Here is a 12,286-nt window from a genome sequence, read left to right on the forward strand (position 1 = left end):
TTTTGCCTTCCTCCCTTCTTAAAGAGTAGAGTAGCATTTGTAATCTTCCTGTTCTCTGGGACCATGCCAGAATCAAGTGATTCTTGAAAATCATGACCAATGATTCCATTATCTCTTCAGGAACTGCTCGCTGGACTCTGGGATGTAGTCCACCTGATCCAGGTGACTTATGTACCATCAGACTTTTGAGTTTGCCGAGCACTTTTTCCTTTGTAATAGCAATGGCATTCACTCCTGCTCACGGACACTCACAGACCTCTGGCACACTGCTAGTGTCTTTCACAGTGAAGACTGATGTAAAGTACCCATTAAGTTCATCTGCCATTTCTATAGTCTTTAGAGCATATTGAACTTATCCTTTTGACCTGCATCGATGAGAAAGATGAATTATTTTTGAAGATTCTTTTGTGAAAATTTAAACTGTACCACTTTCAGGATACCTTTCAAATGGATTGAATATTTAAACCGTAAGTACTGTGGGAACAGCTTGTGCTTGAACCCTGGTCATATCTAAGACTCGATCAGATGTGGATGGGAAGTGATTCAGTCGTTTGGGATTCTGTAGTAGGAGCCAAAGGGAAATGACTTTGTCTACTGGAATTCCGTAGTTGTGGCTTTGTCCGGATTCAATTACCCCACTGTTTATTTGTTGTCCCATTGTGAACAACAGTTTTTATTTGTGGTAAGTAAACTGGCTTTTTGGTTTCAGATTCAGTTCATAATGTTCAAACTCAGCCTGAACTTGTGAATCTCAGAACAATTAATCCTTGAATTACTATTCTGAGAAATAGTTTGGGACATCTTGGAGGAACCTGAGATATTCTGTTCCTCCTCCCCATTATCCTGTGATCCACTCTTCTCTCTTACCAGATTCCTTCTTTTCCACCCCTTTACCTTTGCCACCTATCACCTTAAAGCTTTTCACTTTATTCCCTCCCCCATGCACCTGGTTTCACCTATCACCTGCCAGTTTTTATTCCCCCCACCCCCCAACCTTCTTATTCTGGCTTCTTCCCCCTTCCTTTCCAGTCCTAATGAAGGATCTGGACCTGAAAGACTAGTCATAGTCATAGTCATACTTTATTGATCCTGGGGGAAATTGGTTTTCGTTACAGTTGCACCATAAATAATAAATAGTAATAAAACCATAAATAGTTAAGTAGTAATATGTAAATTATGCCAGGAAATAAGTCCAGGACCAGCCTATTGGATCAGGGTGTCTGACCCTCCAAGGGAGGAGTTGTAAAGTTTGATGGCCACAGACAGGAATGACTTCCTATGACGCTCTGTGTTGGATCTCGGTGGAATGAGTCTCTGGCTGAATGTACTCCTGTGCCCACCCAGTACATTATGTAGTGGATGGGAGACATTGTCCAAGATGGCGTGCAACTTAGACAGCATCCTCTTGATGGTTTATTCACTTCCATAGATGCTACCTGACCTGCCGTGATCTCCAGCTTTTTGACTGAGCTACTCTATATTTCTAGCATCTGTTGTGTCTATGTTCTCTTCCTTTTTTGAAGTAATCTGTCACCAACAGGCAAGCCCTTATAGAACATAGCACGGTACAGCCCAGCACAGTACAGGGCCTGTTGTTCCGATTTATTTAGAGATCCAGCATGGGTAACAGGCCATTCTGGCCCAACGAGCCCGTACTGCCCAAATACACCCATGTGATCAATTAACCTACTAACCCCGACATCTTTGGAACGTGGGGAGAAACGGGAGCAGCCAGAGGAAACCCACGCGGCCGTGCTGCTCCTCCACCCCATTTTGGTATAGTTTATTTTTGAGGTCACAGCCATTTAGAAGTAGATAAAATTCAAGAACAATTTTCTTTATAAAAGTAGAACATAATACATGTACAATGAAAACCTATACCTTGCAATAAGATCAACACACAACCTCGGTGCTTTTTGTTGCTATATTTATAATAAAATTACCATTTGTTCCTTATGTGTCCTGTTGTATGACATGGAAGATCATGGTCTTTCCATGACCGTGAATGTTTTGGCAAGTTTTTCCACAGAAGTGGTTTGCCATTGCTTTCTTCTGGGCAGTATCTTTACAAGACAGGTGATCCCAGCCATTATCAATATTCTTCAGAGATTGTCTGCCTGGTGTCAGTGGTTGTATAACCAGGACTTGTGATATGTACCAACTGCTCTTACAACCATCCACCACCTGCTCCCATGGCTTCACGTGACACTGATCGGGGTGGGGGGAGGTCTTGTTGAGCAGATGCTACACCTTGTCCAAGAGTGACTTGCAGGCTGATGGAGGAAAGGAGCACCTCACACCTCCTTTGGTAGAGATGTATTTCCACCCCGCCACCCAGAATAAAATGATAAATTTTAACTTTTTTTTTCCAAGTTAATTTAATTTTTTTCCAAAGTTATTTACAATTGCAGTAGAAAAGCATTGAAATTACCTCAGAGGACCAGGTTTAATTTGCTTGATCAGGGGATAAGTTTGATATACATTATATGTCATGTAACCATTTTTAGTGTACTTCTACATTCAGTTTATGCTGTAAAATTTTGATCCCACATTACATTGATAGACTTCCCAAAGCATTCATTGACTGTCTGTTCTTTCTGCAGAGTGGGGTAACTGACAGGGAGAAGAGCTTTACAATAGTATAAATGATGCATTATTGCACACCAGCGTACTCGAAACTTCTCCTCAGTGCTATTAAGTCTTTTGCCTCCTGAAGATGAAAATATATTTGTGGCTTTTTATTATTGTTCACGGGCCTTCTTGCTATCCATTTTAGTATTAGTATCAGCATGATACTGTTATGTGCACTATATTCCTAGGATATATGATGCTTTCTTTCCAGTGTGTGTTTATTGAAGGCCTGTATAGCTTATTTGTGATGTGGCATTTGATCATTGGTAGCTATTGTGACTTTTTACTTCCAACTAAATGACTCCTTTGACAGTCTTTTGTTTACTTCCACATCGTTTAAAAATAAAATTGGCCGCACTGTACACATCGAGGATTCAAAAGAGTATTTCCAACCTTGGGCCTCCTGTCTCCATTGTATGTTCTGTTGACTGTTCTGTGCCCTGGTGATTGGATCACAGTCAGGTTCTTCACTCATGCTCGGTTCAATGAACTTGGAGGTCAAAAAGAAGACTGTATTTTTCTGACAGAAACTATGGCAATTTTTAAAGAATGTGCAAGTAAGCAAAAGCCATTTAAGTGCTGTGGGGAGATACAGAGTTATTTATCTGGAATTTGAGCCCATACTAGTTCCATCAAGAGCACAGTTCTGAAATCTAGATAATAACTGGTTATTCAGAAACGAAACACACCTCTCAGTAGTCACGTTATTGTGCACCTCTTGTACTTAATAATGTTGAATATATGTTTGTGGTCTTCTGCTGCTGTAGTCCATTCACTTCAAATTTGACATGTTTTGCATTTGGAGATACTTTTCTGTACACCACTGTTGTAACCCATGGTTATCTGAGTTCCTGTCATCTTCTTATCAGCTTGAACCAGCTTGGCCATTCTCCTCTGACCTCTCTCATTACAAGGCGTTTTTGCCCCCAGAGCTGTATTTTTTTTTTGTTTTCACCACTCTCTGTAAACTCTAGAGACTGTTGTGCATGAAAATCCTAGGAGATCAGAAGTTTCCAAACACTCAAACTACCCCATCTGGCACCAACAATCATTCCACAAAGTCAATTAAATCACATTTCTTCCCCATTGTGGCTGTTTGGTCTGAACAGCTGAACCTCTTGACCATGTCTGCATGTTTTTTTGTGAATTGAGTTGCTGCCACATGATTGGCTGATTAGATAAATGCATTAATGAGCAGGTGTACAAATACACCAATAAAGTAGCCACTGAGAGTATATCAGGCATTCAGCTGTTAGCATGTCCTCTATAATATGCTCCATAAAAGTATTATTCTACCAACTTCTGCAAAATATTACCCAATGCCCTTGGAATCAGTTTAATTTTTGTTGTATGCTCTTCATCGGCCAAAGGGCCCATACAATGTTCTATAAAAAGATTGTTTATCATTCACCAATAAGAGAAATTATTTTATTAAATTTTGAAGTAAAAATTCATTACTTTAGTCCCTATTACTGTGTGGAAGGAATTTGAATGAGAGCAATAAAAACAGCGTTGTAGCCGATAGTGCAAGAGTCTAGGGGCAGAGGACACAGCCTCAACAGAAAAGATATCCTTTTAGAACGGAGTTGGGGAGCAATTTCTTTAGCCAGAGGGTAGTGAATCTGTGGAATTCATTGTAATAGATGGGTGTGGAGGCCAAGTCATTGGGAATATTTAAAGTGGAGTTTGATGTTTTCATTCTTATTTGTATTTATTTATTGAGATACAGCGTAAAATAGGCCCTTCCAGCTCTTCAAGCTGCAATGCCCAGCAACCTCCAGTTTAACCATCGCTTAATCACGGGATACTTTTCAATGACCAAGTAACCTACCAACTGGTACCTCTTTGGAAACAGGGAGAGTATACAAATTCTTTACGGACCGTAGTGGGATGTTCTTGATTAGTCAGGTTGTCAAAGGTTATGGGAAGAAGACAGGAGAACGGGGTTAAGAGGAAAAATATATCAGCCATTATCAAAAGGCGGAGCAGCGAGGAAGGGCTGAATGGCCAAATGCTGCTCCATGTCCGATGGTCTTATGATGTAATGTGGAAATTGTGAAGGAGGTGGAGTTAGCTTGCTGTTTCTTTATGCAGAGTCCATTGAAAGCCAAGTGTGGTGTCTATCCGAGCTTTTGTGTTGCTGTTCTCATAGCAAATACAGCATACTACAGCTAACCAACAGGTTCTGTCAAAGTTGAACCATCTGGAACACTCAGTTCTTAAAAGTACACACGCATACACTCACATTAATTTTAACCCTATTTTTAAAGAAAGAATAATAGATTCATATGATACTGAAATATGAGGGGTGATTGATAAGTTTGTGGCCTAAGGTAGAAGGAGTCAATTTTAGAAAACCTAGCACATTTATTTTTCCTACATTTACACACTTAGTCCAGCAGTCGTGGAGCATACAGATCCCTTCTTTGTAGAAGTCGGAGTCTTGGACCTCCAGAAAGTGGTCCACAACAGGGGTGATTGATAAGTTCGTGGCCAAAGGTAGAAGGAGCTGCGTTATTAACTTCAAACTTTCTGCATTATCACTCAGATTTGAACTGCATGTGCATGTAACGAGAGCTGTATAACTCATCTCCGTCTACCTTAGGCCATGAACTTATCAATCACCCCTCGTACATCCTAAAGTGCACTAAGACACAAGGACTCATCGTCAGTGACATAACCTGGGGTCATCAGTGTTTCGGGTCTTTCTACATCAGACACTCTTGCCCAGGCGATCCAACCAGGGTTGACCAGGTCCTGGCTTGTGTCTCGGCAGCTTTGGTCCACGGGTCACACCTCTTGATCCATGGCCATCTGGAGGCTGGCACAGCAGCCTCTGTGACGGTCCTGATAGCTCTTTTATTTCAAGCTATTTATATCAATATGTAGTTATAAATTGAACCAGTTATAAATTTACTGTTTTTATTAAATGCTTCACATATCATTTAAATGGATATCTTCCCCATATAAACACCAGAGATTCTGCAGATGCTGGAAATCTAGACCAACACACACAAAATGCTGGAGGAACTCAGCAGGTCAGGCAGCATCTATGGAGAGGAATAAACAGCGATGTTTCAAAATACCATAAGACATAGGAGCAGAATTAGTCCATTCAGCTAATCGAATCCGCCCCGCCATTCCATCATGGCTGATCCCGGATCCCACTCAACCCCATACACCAGCCTTCTCACCATGTCTTTTGATGCCCTGACCAATCAGGAAACAATCAACTTCTGCCTTAAATATACACATGGACTTGGCCTGTACTGCAGTCTGTGGCACAGCATTCTATAGATTTACTACTCTCACTAAAAAATTTCCTCCTTACCTCTCCTAAAGAGTTGTCCCTCAATTTTGAGGTTGTGTCCTCTGGTTCTGGATGCCGCCATCATAGGAAACATCCCCTCCACATCCACCCTATCTAGTCCTTTCAGCATTCGGTCGGTTTCATTGAGATCCTCCACCCCCCCCCCCCACATTCTTCTAAATTCTAGTGAGTACAGGCTGAAAGCTGCCAAATGCTCCTCATATGTTAACCCCTTCATTCCTGGAATCATCTTCGTGAACCTCCTCTGGACTTTTTCCAATGACAACTTATCCTTTCTGAGAGATGGGGCCCAGAACGGTCGACAATACTGCAAGTGCAGCCTGACTAGTGTCTTATAAAGGATCAGCGTTACCTTCTTATTTTTATATACTATTCCCCTTGAAATAAATGCCAACATTGCATTTGTCTTCTTTGCCACAGACTCAATCTATAAATTAACCTTCTGGGAGCCTTGCACAAGGACTCCTAAGTCCCTCTGCATCTCTGATGTTTGAACCTTCTCCCCATTTAGATAATAGTCTACACTATTGTTCCTTTTACCAAAGTGCATTATCATACTGTTCCCAACACTGTATTCCAGCTGCCACTTTTTTGCCCATTCTTCTAATCTAAGTCCTGTTGCAATCGGTTTGCTTCCTCAGCGCTACCTACCCCTCCATCTATCTTCAAATCCCCACAAACTTTGTCACAAAGCCATCAATTCCTTATCTAAGTCATAGACAAACAATGTGAAAAGCAGCAGTCCCAATACTGATCCCTGAGGAACACCACTAGTTACCATCAGCCACCCAGAAAAGGCCCCTTTTATTCCCACTAGCTACCACCTGCCTGTCAGCCATTCCGCTATCCATGCCAGTATCTTTCCCGTAAAGCCATAGGATTTTATCTTGTTAAGCAGCCTTATGTGTGGCACCTTATCAAACACTTCCTGAAAATCCAAGTAAATGACACCTACTGCCTCTCCTTTATCCACCCTACTTGTTACTTCCTCGAAGAATTTGTCAGGTAAGACTTTCCTTTACAGAAACCATGCTGACTTGGACTTATTTTATCATTATTCTCCAAGCATCTTGAAACCTTATTCTTAATAATAGACTCGAACACTTTCCCAACCACTGAGGTTAGGCTATCTGGCTTATAATTTCCTTTCTTTTGCCTTCCTTCCTTCTTAAAGAGTGAAGTGACAATTGCAATCTTCCAGTCCTCTGGGACCATGCCAGCATCAAGTGATTCTTGAAAGATCATGAGCAATGCATCCGTGATCTCTTCAGCAACCTCTCTCAATACTCTGGGATGTAGTCCATCTGGCCCAGGTGACTTATCCACCTTAAAACCTTTGAGTTTGCCTAGCACTTTCTCCTTTGTCATAGCAATGACACTCACTCCTGCTCCCTGACACTCACGGAGCACTGGTACGCTGCTAGTGTCTTCCACAGTAAAGGCAAATGCAAAGTACCCGTTAACTTCATTTGCCATTTCTTTGTCCCCCAGACAAGCTGAGACTCTTGACGAATTCCTCTCTATTGATGCTGCCCGACCTGCTGTGTTTCTTCAACACTCTGTGGATCTTCCCCACACAAACTTTATTCAGTTTTGGTCACAAACCCTGATTGGCAATTGTTACATTATTGTGTTCATGGCCCATTTTACAGGCAAGTGCGTTGAGGCCCGAGGCAAGCGACTGGCCGGTTCAGCTCGCTGCTCCGCTCTGTGCTGAACTAAGGGTCTGGGAACGGACTCCCTATGGACTTCAATTCAGAACGTTTATTGTTTGCACGATTTGTTTTTTTTTCTGCACATTGGGCATTTGACTGTCTTTATTTATGGGTTCTTTTGGGCTTCTTTGTTTTGTGGTTGCCTGTTAGGAGACAAATCTCAAGGTTGTAAATGTACGATAATAAATGTATGATAATAAATGTACTTTGAAAGTTGTTTGCAGAATATATCCATCAGCTAGAAAATATCAGAATCAGATTTATTATCTTATGTTGTGAAATTTGTTGTTTTGCAGCAGCAGCACGGTGTAATATGTAAAATTACAGTAAATTACAATAAGAAATGCTTCATACTTTATTTTCGCCAAACAATTGATACTAGAACATACAATCATCATAGTGATATTTGATTCTGCGCTTCCCGCTCCCTGGAATACAAATCGATAGTAAATATTAAAAATTTAGATTATAAATCATAAATAGAAAATAGAAAAATGGAAAGTAAGGTAGTGCAAAAAAACTGAGAGGCAGGTCCGGATATTTGGAGGGTACGGCCCAGATCCGGGTTAGGATCCGTTCAGCAGTCTTATCACAGTTGGAAAGAAGCTGTTCCCAAATCGAGTATATGCTAAAAAAAAAATAAGTTGTGCAAAATAAAAGCAAAAATGGTGAAACAGTGTTCATGCATTCATTGTCCATTCAGAAACCTGGTGACGGAGGGGAAGAACCTGTTCCTAAAATGCTGAGTGTGGGTCTTCTGTTTCTTGTACATCTTTGTGGTATTTTTTCCCACATCCACTTCAGTTTTTCGTTCAGATACTCTGATTGACTTTCTTGTTCTCCTGAGGGCCTTATGTAACAAGTTCTGAAGGAGGCTATCATTTACCTGAAATATTAACTCCATCTGCCTATATGGACATCAGAAGACGCCTGTTAAAAGTGTTACCACTGATAAAAGCAACGGAAGCAGCAGAGGTGTTATATTTTCTGTGGAATGAATCAGGCAGAACATATTCTTTGATTGTCATTTTACAGGCAAGTTTGCAGAATAGATCCATCAGCTGGAAAGTATCCCTGCAAGTTCCACGGTTAGAAGCTGATATTTTTCCTTGTGTCTGTTTAGAAAGAGTAGAATCATTGCTCAAGCCTTGAGTATCACTTAAGTTATCGCTTGGATGACTGAATGTGCTTATTTTCACGGTGCATCTGGAAAGATTTGCTGCTATATTTTATGTAATTTTAGAGAATAAACCAGAGATTACAATTATTCCTTAACAAATGCTCCCTTAGTAAAAAAAATGTTGTTAAATGACAAGTGGGACCTACAGATCTCACATTTTAATTAAATTGGTTGCCTAAAGGCTTGAACAGAAGATGTTTTCATTTTTTATTGGGTAATACTTTCTGTAGTTCTTCATATACGGCACATCACCTTTACAGAAGAGAATGCTTCGTGGTTTTATCCACAGTACTATTTATTGGAGTGCCTATATTATCAGTGTTGCAAATGTTTCTTAAGATGAACATTATAACTATACATTATATTTCCATCGTGTCAGTACCAGCATGATCACATTTTTAGCGAAATACACAAAATGCTGGAGTAACTCAGCAAATCAGGCAGCATCTATGGAAAGGAATAAACAATTGACATTTCGGGCTGAAACCCTTCATCAGGACTGGAAAGGAAAGAGGGAAGAAGCCAGAATAAAAAGGTCGGTGGTCTGACTCCTCTTTTTCTCTCCAGTCCTGCTGAAGCATCTTGGCTCAAAACATTGATTCTACTCTTTTCCATAGATGCTGCCGGGCCTGCTGAGTTCCTCCAGCATTTTGTGTGTGTTGCTTGGATTTCCAGCATCTGCGGGGTTTTTTTTCTTGTAGGGGATAGGTGAAACCAGGTGGGGGGGGGAAGGTAGGTGAGTGGGGGAGGGGGGCACGAAGTGAGAAGCTGGGAGGTGATAGGTGGAAGAGGTGAAGGGCTGAAGAGGAATGAATCTGATGGGAGAGGACCATAGAAAAAAAGAAAGGAGAAAGGGCACCAGAAGGATGTGATGGGCAGGTGAGGAGGAGAGAAGTGGTGCAAAGGGAACCAGAATGGGAAATGGGGAAAGGTAGAAGGGAGTGTGAAAAAATTACCACACTACAGCACAGGAACAGACCCTTCAGTCCACAATGTTGTGCTAGACCAATTAAATTAGTAATCAAATGGCCAACTAAACTTACAACTAAGAAATTTAGTTGGCCATTTTATTACTAATTTAATTGGTCTGCCTACACAACGTCCATATCCTTCCATTTTCCTCACGTTCACGTGCCTATCTAAACCATTCCTGTGCCTATCTGAACATGTCTTGAAAGTCTCTGCTGTTCCTACCATCACCCCAGGCAGTGCATTCCAGGCACCCACCACTCCCGGTACAAAAACTTGCTCCTCATCCCTCCGTGGAACTTACCCTCTCTCCCCTTAAATGCATGTCTTCTGGTATTAGACATTTCAACCTTGGGAAAAAGATACTGCCTGTCTACACTATCTGTACCTCTCATGATCTTAGAAACCTCTATCAGGTCTCCCTTCATCCTCCACTGCTCCAGAGAAAATAACCCAAGTTTGTCCAACCTCTCATTATAGCACATGCCCTCTAACCCAAGTAGCATCCTGATAAACCTTATTGGTAGCCTGGTAGACTTTAAAGAAATCAATATTCATGCTATCAGTTTGGAGGCTACTGAAAGGAATATGAGATGTTACTCCTCCAACCAGAATTTGGCCTCATCATGGTTTTAGAGGAGGACATGTTAGATATATAGTGTATAACGTGAGGTTTTACTGTTTGTATGATAGTTTCTTAGATTTTCTCCTGAAGGAATAGCATGATTAGGTTCTGAGAGAGACTGGAGATCTGATCAGGGAGAAAAAGAGGCATATGTTTGGTAGATGCAGCTGTAATCAATCTAATCCCCTTGAAGAGTATCAGGGATGGAGGCATACTCTTCAGAAGAAAATTAAGTCAAACGAGGGCCACGAGGTGCCCCTGGAGGAGCAGAAGGGTGGTGACAGGATCAGTTTGGTGACCTACATGTGGAACCACAAGAAGTGGGGCAAAATCATAAATGATCACTTCTTGTTTGTATATACCACAGAAAAGCCAGTGAGTTCAGAGAAATGAACACACTTTCCAGTTTATTAATGACTTTCCTACAGAAGGATGAGCAATAAGTAATTCTCCATGTGCAGCCTCACCAACAGACTATAGAACTGCACTATAACCCCCAACTTTTATACTCAGTGCCCTGATTGATGAAGGCCAGCATGCCAGAAGCATTCTTCACTACATGTGACTCCACTTTCAATGAACCATGTTCTTGTACTCCAAAGTCCCTCTGTTCTACAACGTACTCCATGGCCCTGACATTCACTGTGAAAGCCCTATAATTATCATAATTTTACAATTTATTTATCTATTGTACGTTCCTCCGCTTGAGCATGTGGGTTTGTTCCAGTTTCCTCCCACAGTCTAAAGACGTACTGTTTAGTAAGTTAATTAGTCATTGTAAATTGTCCTGTGAGAGGCTAGGTTTAACTAGGTAGGTTACTGGGTGGCATGGCTCATTGGGTCGTGTATTTTGTGTTTGTTACTCTGGATTTCCAGCATCTGCAGACTCTCTTGAGGTTTCTGTTTTTGATTTGCATGTCACCCACACAATGCTGGAGGAAATCAGCAGGTCAGGCAGCATCAATGGAGGAGAATAAACAGTCATTGTTTTGGGCTGAGACCCTTCATCAAGACTCATGGTCCTGGCCTGAAATGCTGACTGTTTGTTTCTCTCCACAGATGCTCCTAACCTGCTGAGTTCCTCTGGATTTCCAGCAGACAGACTGACACTAGGCAGACAATCACTGAAGATCATTGATAATGGCTGGGGTCACCTGTCTTGTAAAGGCACTGCCCAGAAGAAAGCAATGGCAAACCACTTCTGTAGAAAAATTTGGCAAGAACAATCATGGGTGTAAGACCATGATCACTATGGCACATAATGATGATGGTGGTGGTGATTGCAATGTACCACTGGCTCAGAACAACAAATTTCACAGCGTATGTTGGTGATACCAAACCTGATTCTGATACTGATTCTAATTCTGAAATATCGCTTTGGCATTCACACTACTGTATTTTGTATTTGTGTTTGAATGTCTTCTAGTGACTTTGTATGAACAGGGAAATAAGATATGTAAAATTCGCCTGGATTATTTTGGACCCTTCTCTAATACTAAATTATTGAATGGGCTTTGGGACCAATTATAATAATCTGCCAGTTTTGCAAGTAATTCTTTCCTCTAATTGACAAAACATGGAGTTCCCTGTGTTGCTCAGTTAGTATGCAGTGATTAATTCCAGTCTAACATAACAGGTGAAGTGGAGCATGTTTCTCCATAGTGTAGGGGCCATGTATCTATTTTCTGCCTGTCTGTATTGTATTTTGTGTTGTGCATTTATTATGGGTAATTTGTTACGTGGATTGTGCTGTGGTAGAAGTGAAGAGTATAGTTACACGCTCACGCTTTGTCTTTTGTCTATAGTCTGTCTAGGGTAAGGGAGTAAGTCGGGAG

At 41.2% G+C, this 12,286-nt stretch overlaps 1 protein-coding gene across 7 annotated transcripts in view; it reads left to right on the forward strand.

Annotated features, from left to right (window-relative positions):
• The window catches only part of LOC140212421 (RNA-binding motif, single-stranded-interacting protein 3), a 1,294,896-nt gene that overhangs the window by 931,873 nt on the left and 350,737 nt on the right, over nt 1-12,286 (forward strand). The window lies entirely within an intron of this gene.

Source organism: Mobula birostris, chromosome 19, assembly GCF_030028105.1.
Source record: "Mobula birostris isolate sMobBir1 chromosome 19, sMobBir1.hap1, whole genome shotgun sequence".
NCBI classification, from domain to species: domain Eukaryota; kingdom Metazoa; phylum Chordata; class Chondrichthyes; order Myliobatiformes; family Myliobatidae; genus Mobula; species Mobula birostris.